Source organism: Myotis nattereri (assembly GCF_964212035.1).
Source record: "Myotis nattereri genome assembly, chromosome: 1".
Classification (NCBI taxonomy): Eukaryota; Metazoa; Chordata; class Mammalia; order Chiroptera; family Vespertilionidae; genus Myotis; species Myotis nattereri.
This window is the reverse complement of record NC_138075.1, coordinates 37,933,178-37,947,971: the sequence shown is the minus strand read 5'-3', so window position 1 is coordinate 37,947,971 and position 14,794 is coordinate 37,933,178. Positions and strand designations below refer to the sequence as shown.

Below are 14,794 nucleotides of genomic sequence, written 5' to 3'. Positions count from 1 at the left end.
TGGCTTCTGTGATTGCTAAATTTTGTCCCCAGAGATTAGTCGCCAGAACGACTACAGGAAAGTTTGGCTAACGGTGAAGCCTCAAAAGCAACTGCTCCAGCTAATTCCAATGTTTCCAGCCGCCAGAAGCAGCTGCTCTCCGTACGAGACTCATCTCTGGCCATGTCTATACTCCTGTATATAAAACATGTGGGAGGGATGGGCTGAGGCATGCCAGGGAAGCCTTTACTTCTCGTGGGATTGGCAAACACATCCAGAACAAGCTTTTCTTCAAAAATTTCTAGGGAGATAATCAGTTGCCATTTGTCAAGTGCAGGCAGGCGAGAGTGTCGTGGTTAAGTGTTCAGATGCTGGGAACAGATAGGCCTACCTAAGCCGCGTACTAGCTGCATGACCTTCTGCAAGGTGCTCAATCTCTCTGATCTCCATTTTTATCATCTCTAACATGAGGATAATACCAGTCTCTAATGCAGTATTGTCTTGAGAATTCAATAAGGCAATGGGCATGCAGTTCTTAGTATAATTTCACACTCATATGAAGTATTACTATTATTACCTGATTTATCTTAAACATTTGCTTTTGCTCCTATGAGTTGAAAACTATAAAGACTGGGGAAAATGTATAAAAATGTTGGAAGATGCTTGTCTCCGTGATTTTAGCAATGAAGATCACCAATCCGTTCTTCTTTAAAATGAAAAAATTATTAGAGAATCAAGGTTTAAATCTGAAGAGCCAATTAGCAGTAGTGAGGGATTTTAATTTGGGAGATACCATTAGTCTTGTTCTAGGATTACCCTAATGAAACACATCATTAGTTATTTACTTTTACTTAGAATATACTGTTGCAGGAAAAAAAAAATTTTAAAAAGTGCTAGATGCTGCTGTAAAGGTAAGTATAAGTGTAAAATTTTCCCAGTACACAGACACGCGCACACACACACACGCACACACGCATGCACACACACACACATGCGCGCGTGCTGAAGGAGAATGGATTTTCCTCCAACCAGAACAGCTCCTTCTTTGTGCTGCTTCTAGATTTGCTGAAATGTTTCTCTTAACAGTGGTATATCTGTAAAGGGGATTTAAAAACATAAAAGTTTTGTCTTCCTGGACTTGACTGAGCCAGTCATATCCTGGGGACACAGGGAGGGCCTGGGGGTTGAGATGCAGCACTGAAACCCTCAGTTCCTATTGATCCATCCATCAGTCAGTGCCAGCAGCCGCTGTAGAAGGTAAGGCCAGGAGTGCCAGGCAGTGCTGCCGGCCACATGTGCACGTTTTGCCTGGCAGAGGGTTAATCAGACAGCCTTTCCCTCAAATGGTGTAAAACCAAGTAAAATACATACACACACTCCGGAAAATTATCATGTGGACGCAGAAGAAAAATAAATGAAAGCTTTCCCTTGCCCTTATGTTAAGAGAAAAACATTCCTCACATTTCCTTTCTGTGAAGAAGAGGCATAAGGAATATTAAGTAGGGAAAATAGGTGGTGAGACAAAAAACGTTTAGATTTCCTAGGCCGATGACCTTTGAGAAGCTGGAAATTTCTTTGGAGCAGTCAAAATAGAAAAATAGTAAGGAAAAACGAAAGCCTCCTCGGGCTTCCTTTGTTACGTGCACATTCACAGCCACGGAGTGGCCACTGCAGGACGATTTATAGGCGGTGACCATTGAGTCATGGTCTCAGGTGGTGCCTGGCAGGTCACCGGGGCTTTGGCCTGGGAATGGAAGGAGAAAGCCATTTATCAGTGTGGCGCGTTGCTCATTAGTGGCCAATTTGGCTGGGATGACGCCTGAACGGACTCCGGCCCCATCTGCTGTGGAAATAATGATGACCAAAATGTTTTATGCGAAGGCTTTTCTTTCCCAGGGAACTCCTATTTGGTCTTTCACAGGAAAGCCAACTATGGAGATTTTTATTCTTGCCATGGCAGCGTTCCTTTCTTCTTTTGCTTGACTGTATAAGGGCTGTTCCTCCATGGTGTTTTAGTCCCGGGGCTGGTTCAAGAGCTCCCGATGTGAGGAGTTCCTGTAACCATGATTTAACATTATCAACCCAGTGATCAGTTATGTAAGTACCTGTCTCAGGAGTTTGGCTTTTGTTGCGGCAGGCAGCTGGACCTGGGTATGGCTACATTCTGTTTCCTTTGTTGGCTGATTCTCCCTCAAACCCTGAACCATGCAGGAAGTATTAGCAAATAAGATCTAAACTTAGCTCTGCAGGGTATAGTAGCTTCCCTTTATTCCCTCCACCTCTCTGCATCTTTTCCTGCTGCACGGGCGCCAGGCCTCCGAAAGCTGATTTATTGGGGAACTGACTTTTCTTGGAGAAACTGTCAGGAGACCCTCCCTGTGGTTTCTGACCTGGGTAACTCACTTGTTTCTGTGTGTTTGTTTGTTTATTTTTTTATTGGGGCAGCACTGCTCATATTTAATCATATGTGCCTGTGATTTAAAAAACGGGACAAAAGGAAAGAAACAGAAAAACACACACAAGAAAACAGAAAAAACGTGTGGCTTTTCTCTTACAGAAACAAGTCAGTAAGCAAAGGTATGGACCTGTCAGACCGGCTCCGCTTTTTGTCCCTTTTCCCAAAGACTGAGCAGGGAAGCTGCCTCTCCTTCGTTGTTGTTCTTGTTCTTTTGTCACCTAATCTATTCCTGGTTTTCCTGGAAGCTTTCACACACATCCCTCATTAGCCTGATGCTTCTAATAACTCCCACCAACTCATTTTCAGCAGCACTTATTTTAAAAGTCCAGTAAAGCCCTGGCTCGATTTCTCAGTGATTAGATCGTCGGCCCTTGGACTGAAGGGCTGTGGGTTTGATTCCTGGTCAGGGGTACCTTCTCTCAGTTGCAGATTCCACAGCCATGGTAGGGGCACATGTGGGAGGCAACCAATCAATGTATCTCTCTCTCTCCCCTCCCTTCTATTCTCACTAGAAATCAATGGAAAAATATCCCTGGGTGAGGATTAAAAAAAAAAAAAATAACAGTCCAGTAAGAATGCAAGAGGCATGTACCACTGGCAGCAGGTAACCATTTCTCTGTTAACTAAGTTATCTCAATCTTATTTCTATGAAAGGGATTTTGCCTGTACAACCCTCCACTCCGTAGCCCAACATAATGAAAGCTCTGTAAGAACCTTTGCTGATGAATGCACCTTTGCGTTTACAAAGATTAATGATTTTAAAATTGACTCTACAGACCATTAGTAATGAAATTGACCATATCCAATTTGAAAGCCCTAAGACCCGAGAGAAACTGCAAATTAGCAGGGAAAAGGTAGTGCGTTCCTGGTGATGTGGAGCGAAGCTGATATTAGTCCAGTGAAGTGTTTCAGAATGCAGCGGTTGGGTTAACACCATAGCACTAGGTTAAAGGTCAACCTGGACATGAGATGTGTAGGCAAGTTTAGGAGACATTCACTTGCAATTCCTGAAGAACTTGAAATAGTAACAGGCCAGTGACCATATGATTATACTAGTTATGGTTATTAGTTATCATCTCCTACTGACATGAGATCTGAATGAAAAAGAGAAGGCAGTCGTTATTGTCTTGCTTCTGTTGAAGTCACAATAATGGTAGCAGCAATACTAGCTAATATTTTTTGAACATTTGCTATGTTCCAGATGCAAGGCTTAGCGCTTATTGCACATTTTACTTAGCTCTCACCAGAGCCCTCAGTGGCACACAGTATTATTATTGTCCCCCTTTTCCAAAGGGAGAAACTAAAACTTAGCAGTGACTTCCACGGCTTAATGAGCTGTCAAGTGGTAGGTATAAGAGTTGAACCTCCATCTACTTGATTTCAAAGTAAAAACATTTAGTCACTATCTCTCACTGCCTCTGTATGGAACACTGCTGCTCTATTTTATTGAATCACATGCCTGGGAAGGGAGGGCCAAGATGGACACTATGTCCAAGGCTTTAGCCGGTCATTTAAATAACATCTCTAGCTTCTTGTGGGAAACATTCTCCTGTTTAACAATCAGATGAAATTCCTTTCAAACTCAATACTGTCCTTTCAAACTCTTAGCGGTCACAGACATCCCCCTACAATCAGAAGCTCAATCCATGTGATCCTCTGCCTCCTTCAAAGGCAATAAAAGCAAAGGTAAGTGCTGTGATCTCTACACTCCATAGTTAACATGTCCAAGTTGCCATCCACCTCTCAATGAGACCCTCATATTTGGGCACCTTCATGGTTGACCTATGTGACTTGTGGTACTCAAAAGCCTGGACCCATCCACCACGCGCCCTGCAGTGCTAAGGCACACATCACTGAGAAGTATTGTGTGTAAGCCCCCTCTCACTGTTCTCATGCAAATCAATTTCCCTTCCAAATATTTCAACAATGGATTTATAATTCAACTGAGAAAGGATTTATTCAAGAGTTTTTTTCAAGTACAGGTTTTCCTAGACATCATGGGTTAAAGGGAAAATGCTATTTTAAAGATATTTTTATGAGAACGAGAACTTTTTATGCTCCCCTGTTTCTCTTCTCTCTCCTCTCTCCATCCCATTTCCCATTTCCCAATGGCTTTATTCTCAGAAATACAACTTTTAAATTGAACACATGCTTTACAGTAACAAAGGCTAAAGAGTGGTACGTGTACCAGATTGATTTTCAATTTCTTTTCAGAAAAAAAATAAGAAAGCTTGGCTCAAAAGAAGGGCAATCACACATAGAGCATTCTGCCTATTTCTCAATGCTCAGTGCTGGGTTTGGTTCCTTCTTTTTCTTTTTTGAATCTTAGTACATATTTTGGACTACAGCCTTATTAGTACTGCCCCATAGGCCTAGCAGTAAGTCTTGGCTAGTCTCCAAGTGAATTCTATATCTGTGATATAATAGTAGAAAAACCAAAAGTAGTTTGTCATCGCAAGCACTAGGAAAGTATGCCATACTACTCTATTATAATCCTCCTCCTTCTGTATTTCTCCCCACTCCATGATGTTTCCGGGCAGTTAGAATACCCAAGACTAAGTTTTCACTGCCAATGGAGCTCCCTCCCTCAGGTCTAGAGAAAATAACATGGAACAGACAGATTATTTCATCTGTCTTTGCATGATGGTTTTAGAGCCAATGAAACTGCAGGTTTACACTTCAATCTTGTGGAAGATAGCATTTTTTTTTTTTTGTAGCCACGTCACATTTCATCTAAATTTGAATATGTGAAACATAAGAATCCAGAGTTAGATTTTTCTGGCTTATTTCTATAGCAACTGGAGTACAGAACTATATACGGGGGAAACCACTCGATAAATATATGCCAGCAGCACCTCCCTGCCTCATAAAGATGCTGGAATGTTTGAGCCGCTCGCTTCCGAGGGGTGGATGAGAATGAAGGCAAGAGTGACGGGTAGATTGCTGCTGATATCCAAGCTGCCTGCATCCTCTGGAAGTGATGGGGGTGTGAGCTGATGTCAGCTGCTGATTGCTATGGGAAATTTAAGGAGGATCCCAGTAAACCCACCAGAAAGAAAACATTTCTGAAACACACTGAAATGTATAACTGAAAGCATAATTGCTATTGAAAATTAGAGGATGGGGAACTGTGAACCAAATTTGGTAATATCATTCAATTAAAGAATATGCTGAAACACAGATGACAAGGATGGAATTAATAGCACTGCTAAAGTGTCCATTCACAATCTAGAGAAGGGCTAGGTTGTGGTATCGGTTGAGTCTGGACAAAGGAGCATGGAAAGAGAAATTTTAAAAAAACTGCAAAAAATCAGGATTTCCTATCTAATGGTACTGCAGGCAGCCTTGCCTCCTCCCCTCTTCTCTCTGAGTCAATCATGGTGTGAAAACAGGGACCTAAGGGGCTCGAGCACTGCAGATGAAGTGCAGAATGGGGGTGTAGAAGGAACTGGGGAACAGTTTGTACCAGTCAAATATGCATTTGGAACCATGGGCTCTTTAAAACTCAAACCAACAGCAATCAGTCCTTTAGGGGACTGGCAGAACGGAAGGGCCCAGAACTGTCTGAGTCCTAGCTTTGGGGCAGAGGTCATTACTAAAGTTTTCTCAACTTCAGGTGCTCAGCAGACCCTGGGGCTGTGGGGCCTCAGTTACTCATCCCCTGGAGCTGCTGTAAGAAATTAACACAAACTGGGTGGCTTCAAACAACAGAAGTTGATTCTCTCTCAGTTTTGGAGGCAGGAAGTCCAAAATCTAGATGACAGCAGGCCAGGGCCCTGCCAAAGGTTGGGGGGCGGGAGGGGAGGGGATGGGAGGTGGGTGGATCCTTTCTGCCTGGCCCAGCTTCTGGGGGCTCCAGGCATTGTTTGGCTTGTGGCTGCTTTGCTCTAATCTCTGTCCCTGTCTTCACATGTCTTTCTCCTTCTTATCCCTGGCTTCTTCCTTTCTTATAAGGACACTTAGGGTTCAATTTAGGGCCCACTCAGTTAATCTGGAATGATCCCATCTTAAGATCACTTACTTCATCACAACTGCAGAGACCCTTTATCCAAATAAGGTCACATGCACAGCTACTAGGGGTTAGGATTTGGACATATCTTTTGGGAGTCACTATTCAACCCACTGTGCAAATCCCAAGACTTGTCAGTCATTCACAACTTACTGTGAATTAGCCTAACCAGGTAACAAATGTGTGTGAAGAATAATGAGAGAGTTGCTGCACTGAGAACTGAGGGGGAGCTGTCTTGGAGCCCCAGATATTTTTCAGGAGGGAAGATGAGGGTGGGGTACCATCGGTGGTGCATCGGGGATCCTGGTAGAGGCTGGGTCACCCTGTCCTGGCATTGAGAGAGGGATGCAGGGGAGAAAAGGGGAACGGGAAGTTCAAGACAAAGATCACTTTCCTTATGTTCATTCCCAGAGCCCCAGAGCTTGCTGCTGTGTGTGGCACAGAAAACCACTTCAGTCAGTGCTGCTTCGGCACGCTTATGTCACCTGGATCTTAGGCCTGACCTGTTACATAAGCCTGAAGTGAATACACTGTCTCCCTAAGGAACTAGTGTACATTTGAGTTGAGTAGCCAGCCCCTGCGGCAGGTGGGAATGTATGTTTTCACTGTGAGAAAGCCAGGGTGGACCTGGAGTCTGGAGCCTGGAAGGGGATGCTCTCTGTCAGCCTCCCTGTGTCTAATCCTGCCGGGTCTGTACTAACACACACCACTTGTTAAACCAGCAAGGCATGGCCTCCTTAGGGGCCTGATCTTGGCAAAGTCCATCAGTCGGGCTGAGGGTGATCTCTGGGGGCATTTTGTATTGACTTCAACAATTTTGCCTATTCCTCCCACTCCTGGAATAACTTTGAATTCTAAAGGGCATCTTAAGAAGAAGGATCTGGACTCTAAAGCTCTTCCTTGCTAATATCTGTTGCATACATTCCTTTATTCTTAGTAATAGCTAATAGGCAGTTACAGGGTAAGCACTCTTCTAAGTCCGTGGTCGCGAGCCACATGCAGCTCTTTGGCCCCTTGAGTGTGGCTCTTCCTATGCCTTAGGAGTACCCTAATTAAGTTAATAACAATGTACCTACCTATATAGTTTAAGTTTAAAGAAATTTCAATCGTTGTACTGTTGATAGGTGGCTCTGTTGACTAATGAGTTTGCCGACCACTCTTCTAAGTGGTTATGATGCATTATTTCTTTCATTCTCATGAGACTCTTGCAAGTTAGGTATATTCCTGTCTCTGCTCTTAAGGTTCAGAAACTAAGGACCAGAGGATTGAAGAAACTTGCCCGAGTCACACAGCTAGTAGGTAGAGGACCCAGAAATCAAATCCAGGTGTCTCAACTACAAAGCTCTTCCTAGAAATCACAGCTGCCCGGGGATGGGGAGGGGTGGTACTGGGGCAAGCAGTTCGCACAGTAGAAGGAACTGGGGAGGGAGCCAACAAAAAAGAAGCTTCTTACCAGGAACAAGGACTCAAAGACCTAACCAGTGAGCCCAGTGATGCTCAACCAACTGAGCCATACCAGCCAGGTAAGACTGATCTTTCTTGATTGCCTACCACATGCCAGGTATTATACGGTCCTGCCTGCTCAGCACGGGGCTTCTGTGTCCTCGGCTGGTGGCACACAGCCGCTCTCAGGCACGGACAGGACGGAATGGGGCCTCTGCAAGAAGGTGCTGGAAGAGGGAGTGGCCGAGTTCCAGGTCAGCCAGTACTAAAACTTCTGGTTGGAAATCAGGGAAGCCTGGAAAAAACAACAAAATACAACAGGACAGCTGGTTGTTCTCAGGAAGGCCCCCTTTCAGAAGTGGGATTCCTTGTCCTTATTTAACAGAGTGCAAACCCGATCTTCGGGTGTCTTGTGTCTCCACCTCGTTACAAGTATTCCAACTTTTTAAATGCAGGCCTGGCCTCTCCGCAGTGATGCGGCGCTTAGAGCGGCACAGCTGGCTCCCAGGGATTCAAAGGCGGTATGCATGCTAGTTGATAGAGACCCTTTCACCATTTTAACAAGAGGCGGTGAATAATTCTGAACCTGAGACCACTAGCTGTTTTAAATGCCCAGTGATAATTGAATACAGCTGTTTGACCATTTCTAAATGATTTCTACTTCAGAGTTCGAAAACACCAGAGAGACTTTTGTTGTTCCAGTTACAAAAAAAAAGAAAAAGAAAAAAAAAGACGTTATTCTTGGGAACTCTGGTTCTAGAAAAATAATTGTGCACGTGTTGGAGGAGGAAAACCATGCAGACCTTTTTGACATGTAATATATAAACACCAGTTCCAGGCCCTGCCCATCAACTCCTAAAGGAAAAATATGATTTAAAATGTCTATTTTTCAAGTGACTCCCATGAATTATTTTGAAGAGGGCCATATTTTTTGTTCATCGAAAATAATTTTTTTCACATGTTCACTTCAGGAAAGTTTAAAATAATGGAAACTTTCTCCTAGAAAGAAAATGTCCCAGTTACTGTTGGTGCATAACAAACGACCTCAAAATAGAACAGCTTAAAACAACCACCATTTCTAATATGCTCCTGGATTCTACGGGTCAGGAGTTTGGATAAAGCACAAACGGGATGCATTGATTCTGCTTCAGGATAGCTGAGACCTCAGCTAGGAAGGCTTGCTTAAAAGCTACGGGTGATTCAAATACCGGGGCTACAGTCCCATGGGGGCTGCCTCACACGCATAGCTGGCACCAGGGTTAAGCTGTAGTATTGCTGACCTGAGCACCTGTGTGTGGCCTTTCCGTGTGGTTTGGCTTCCTTATAGCATGGCGGTCTCGGCTCCAAGTGCAAGTGTTTCACAAACAAGGCAGGAGCTGAATCACCTGTTATGACCCAAGCATCACTTGGATAAAGCACAAAAGAGATGCATTGATTCTGCTCCACCACACTCCATTGGCTAAAGCAGTCAAAAACTCACCCGGATTCCAGGGGAGCGGGGCACACCACCTATCTGTAGAGAAGTGACAGGTCACTTTGCAGAAGAGCATGTGAGATGGGAGTTACTGTTGCAGTTGTCCTTGGAAAAATACAATCTGCCATAAAAATAGAAAGTACCAAAGTGGTTCAAGAAGAACATTATCCAAGATAGGAGTTGACAACGGGAGGGAAAAACTTAATTGGAATAAGTTCCTTGAAGGGATTTGTACATATTTTATCCAGGATACAGTTATCAACGGTAGGAATAATGATAGTAACGAAATCTTATCCAGACACTGTTCCAAGTGTCTGTATTAATTCAGTTCATCCTCAGTGGAAACCGTGGTGCAAAGAGGTTAAGTAACAAGCCTGAAGTTACACAGCTGGAAATCAATAAAACAGGCTTTGAGCCCTGGTGATTCAACTCCATTTGCTGTGTGCTTAACCATTCCACAATATTGTCTCTCTGATCCAATGGGAGAAATAGGTAAATGGGAACTGATCTTCCTTCCTTCCTTCCTTCCTTCCTTCCTTCCTTCCTTCCTTCCTTCCTTCCTTCCTTCCTTTTTGAATTTAAATATGTTTTCATTAATTTTAGTGATCGAGGAAGGGGGAGATAAATAGAAACATCAGTGAGAGAGAAATATTGATCAGCTTGGGATCAAACCCACAACCCAGGCATGTGCCCTGACTGAGAATTGAACCAGCGACCTCCTGGTGAATGAGTTGATGCTCAACCAACTGAGCCACACCAGCCAGGCAAGACTGATCTTTCTTGATTGCCTACCATATGCCAGGTATTATGCTCCACATGTTATAATAACCCTATGAGGTAGGTACTATTACAGTCATCTTACAGAAGAGAGAATTTAGGTTCAGAATTGTTAAGTAACTTGCCCAAAATCACAGAGCTGACAAATGATGACCCTGGGATTCCAAATCAGATTTGCCTATGTATTTATTCAACTTACCTGCTTGTCTCATCTTTCCATAGCTACAGTCTACCTACTCTCGATGGGTTTTGTGTCAGGGTCCATTCAAAATCATTCATTCTGGAGTCTTTTGCTTCTTCTTCTTCTTCTTCTTTTAAATGGTGTTCATTTTAATGTTCTTAAGGTTTAAAACTACAAAGAACATGATCTTCATCAACAGACTTGCTAAATAAAATATATGCCCATACAGTGCAATAATGTTCAGTATTAAAGTACAACTATAATACCATTATGGAAGGTACTGAGCGACTTGCACAATACATATGCACGAACAGAATGCTATGTATGTGTTTCCAAAACACCCACAAAATAATACCACATACAGTTGGTTCTGCTATCGTGCTTATTTTTAAAACAACTTGTTATGGCACAACTGATCATTAGGAAACTATCTGAGCATAACACAGATTTCATGATTGCTTAAGGGCAATTTCACCCACAAGAAACCAGGTGAAAACAGCAATCCAGCCACATGGGAATCCACACATCGCACACACAGACACATCTCAGACTCACAAGCCACCTCAATCCGTTGTGTGTGTTGGCAGCCACAACTTTCTGTTTCACTTCAGACAAGCCTCCTTGGCCCAGGTCTGCAAGCCAACATCAAGGCTTTTTCAAGGTAAAAGCCATTTTCATTCTAGAAATTACATATTTCTTAACAATTTACTATGTGCCTAAAACTGTGCTACAACGTCTATTAAGTTGCTAGACTTTTTAAATTTCACATCACTGGCAAGGGCTTCAAGTGTGATGCCCCGCTTCATTCCACTTGTCAGAATTCCTGTGGTTTTTACTCTGAGATTTTAGCACAGTGACTTTTTTTTTAGGAACACACATTGCATTACAGCAGAACTAACTATACAATGGGTACAAATGAAAGTGACTTATTTCATTAAAATTGTTCACACCACAGTTAGTTTCATGTAATCATGCAAAGCTAGAGAACATATAATACTGTTCTGCAACGAAAACTGGACTAAGGCTTAGGAGTCCTCATCCTATCTTTGACATAAACCTGCTATTGCTAGTAAATTTGGATGAGTTGACCTTGCTAAATTTCCCACTATGAAAAATGGGATAACAATTTTCCATTAACCAAATACAGCTCTGCCGATAAATGAGATAATTGGCTTTCGAATCACTGTACAAAATATGTGCGGCATTCAAATGAAGTGTGGTCACGTTACTGAAATGAGTAATTGAGTCCCATGCTTCTTAAATCTGAGTCTGACAGTAGAGTAGCCTTCCTTACTTCACAGTATGCCCTCGCGTCCCCTGTCCTATATCCAACGGCAAAGGAAGCTCAGGACAGGATGCAACACTAAGCAGAGAAGGTGATGCACCAGGGACCTCATGTACAGGTCTCCCGTTTTTAGGTAGTGTGGACGGCGGAGGCTACCTCACCTCCTTTCCTTTGTTGGCAGTCGTCCATCAGGGCTGCAATAGTCTTCAGTCTTATCTTGGGATCGGATGTCCAAACCAGGAGGCACTGGAGTTGGGCTACTCTCAAGGTCCAAATCCACACCCTAATCATCCTCTGACTGTAGCTGGGAAGGTAAAACAGAGTAATCGGTTATATTCTTTGAGTTCCTGAGGCAAAGCAGCACAAAAGCTCTGATCTACAAGTCCAAGTGAGCAGTTTAGACTCCTCTGGCCTGTGTATTTTCTGATTTTATTGTGTAACTATCCCAACTCAGCCAGTCTGACTATTATGTCCCTCAGAGATGTATTTAGGGTTGCCTTTCCCTCCACTTTGTAACAATTCTCAGTGTTGCTCATCTGGATGATTTTGCCATCTGTGCCCTGGAATACGTACAAAATGTCTCTGACAAGGGCTGCCTCAGTAATTTCCACATGTCTCCTTGACCTTGTCACATTGCGAAAAACAGTGGTAGGGATGCCTTTTGAGGAAGCGGGTTGTAGAGAAGGCTGGCTTGCAGTTAAAGTCCATGCAAGACATGACCCACAACTGCTGTGGAAAACAGTCTCCTACTCCCGGGCCCTTGGTGAGACTGTGGGCTTGAACTGCTGGTGCCGCTGCTTCCCGTGGGGCCAGAGAGCCCTGCGCTGACACGGGGCTGTGATCCTGGTGGTTCAACGGGAGAGTCTGAGGCCTGGCACAGGAGCAGGGAGGTGAGTGGGCATCTCTCGATGATGCGAGAGCAAATAAACATGGCGTAGCTAGAAACCTTGTTTGACTGTGTGGATCTTCGCTAAGGCTCAGCAAGAGGTAGAGATGACTATTTATTTTTCAAAACTCCTTGTGAGTGAAGTTTCTATGGAGTCCTGCAAACAATGCTGTATCTGCCTCTTTGTCGAGTGAGTTCTGTATTTTTTTTAGTTACTAGAATTTCATCTCTTTTAACAGTTAAGGCAAAGTTGCTGCCAATAACTTGTCGCCATCTTGGAACTGCTGGGCTACATCAGCTCCGCTCTTGCCCAGAATCCGGCAACACAGGTTCTGCAGCAGGACATTCTGTGACTTCTGGTTGGGAGCCCTCATGGAGCAGCAGACCCCAGCCCGCCTTCCCCCGCTGAGTCCTGCGGTGCCCCAATGCTTGTGCCTGGCCCACACCCCTTGGGCTCCAGGCGTCTCCAAAAGGCCCCGCTGGAGTCTTTTGCTTCTTGATAGCATGACATTTGGCAGAACGTAGCTGAATAAATCCGAACAGCTAAAATCCCCTGGTTTGATTATGGAGCTTTTGGGACTAATGTTGCAACATTTGTGTTTTCTTTGTAAATTCCTGCTGGACATGACCCATGACTTTTATCTTAGGTAACGAGCCTGGATTCTGGAAGGATTTTTTCCTTTCTCTCTAAGAATATGACTTATTGAATACCTGACATTTTCAAGAATTTATCCTTTGTCCTACCAGACCATTAAGTGAGCAGTAACTGCTCTGAAAATGTCTGTGTTTTGCTTGATCTTCAGCTATAATTTGATAGGCACTCAACCATAACATTATGATTATGAAGCACTTAGGGAGGACAAGATGCTCTCTAAGTACTTTCCTATTTTGTGCTTTCCCCTCTAAGTCCCAATGCCAACTGTGCTGGGGCCCTAACGGATTCTAAGAGGGTTTCTTGAGCTGTCAAGGAAGAAAGAGGCAATTTGATGTAGAAATCCAAGGATATTTGTGTGTTCTTCTGTATTCCGTCGATGTGACGGACAGCTTCAGCTCTTGGCCAGACTGCTCTCTCTGACTTGCTTCCTGTGCTGACAGCTGATGTGTTACTCATGAGCTGTGGATTCAGAAAGTTATACGGTTTGCCCCTTTCTTCAACAGCAAACATGGCACCAAATATATCATTGCTTAAAGACTGACACTGTTTCCAGGGTTAGGACTTAGTGGACTTTATCCATAAAGCAAGTTGAGGGTTTTTAATTATCAATGCTCTTATCAAATTATAATGACATTATTTGGGACCACATCTGTTCCTAACAGGATCAAATTTAAACTAATGACAGGAGATCAAGAAGTCACAGTGGTCTTAGACGGTTATAGAATCTATCAACACAACATTCAGGCATCAATACAAACAGGGATCTAATGAGTAAATGGTATTTCTTATCAGGATATAACATTTGGATATGTGTGAGTTTTTTTGTTTGTTTGTTTGTTTGCTTTCTAGTCCAAAAAGCTGTTTTCATCTTAGAGTATGTTTAGTACCCAACACTAGTTCATTTTTAATAGATGTTCATGGACTTGTTTGGAATTATCTCAGAAGCTTGCTCAGGGGGCTTTGTTTAAAGCAAGAAAGGGCTTAATTTTTATATGTGGTCCAAACCTCCCAAGTCCCCAGCCCAGTGCTCTCCATTTGAACTCATCCTTAGCATTCAGTGGTCTAAGGTGCATTATATAGTAACTGATTTACTCATTGTCCCACTGGAAACTTTATAATCTCCTAAGGGCTCCAGGTCCATTCACAAGGACTTAGCACATACAGTGGATGCTCAGTATAATTTGTTGAACAATTGCAATGACTGAATCATCCGTCTTATTAGGATAAGTGTTTCTACTAAGTTCTATCTCAGTCACAGAAGTTGCTCATCAAATCCCATTCTGGATGAAACTGCTGTTCTTTGCAAATATTTAAGATATGCATGCTTTGGTGTTTGCCTTCAATTTTCTTCAGGGGGCACTGGCAGGAGTGGAGGCCATCCACTTCTGTCTCCCGAGGCATCCTAAATTCAGTCTTCACCCAGATTAAAAATATGCACATAAAAACAGAATCATCTTAATCTCATTACAGGAAAAAAAAAAAACCCCACATACACATACTCAAGCGAGTTGAAATAAAGCGGAATTTATTGTAAAAGTCTGAAGAAATCCTATGATTAATGACACAGCTAGGGACCTCTGGGAACTCGTCTTCAGGCAGATCATTTCTCTTGATCTTTCTCAGAATATTCTCTTTACTTCTCCTTGC

General features: G+C 43.2%; 1 pseudogene across 1 annotated transcript; it reads right to left on the bottom strand.

Moving 5' to 3' along the window:
• Window positions 1–11,735: 11,735 nt before the first annotated feature.
• On the bottom strand, window positions 11,736–12,866 carry LOC308516141 (gamma-tubulin complex component 3-like; annotated as a pseudogene). Its single transcript has one exon. The product of its transcript is annotated as a gamma-tubulin complex component 3-like (transcript).
• Between the last annotated feature and the right edge of the window lie 1,928 nt (window positions 12,867–14,794).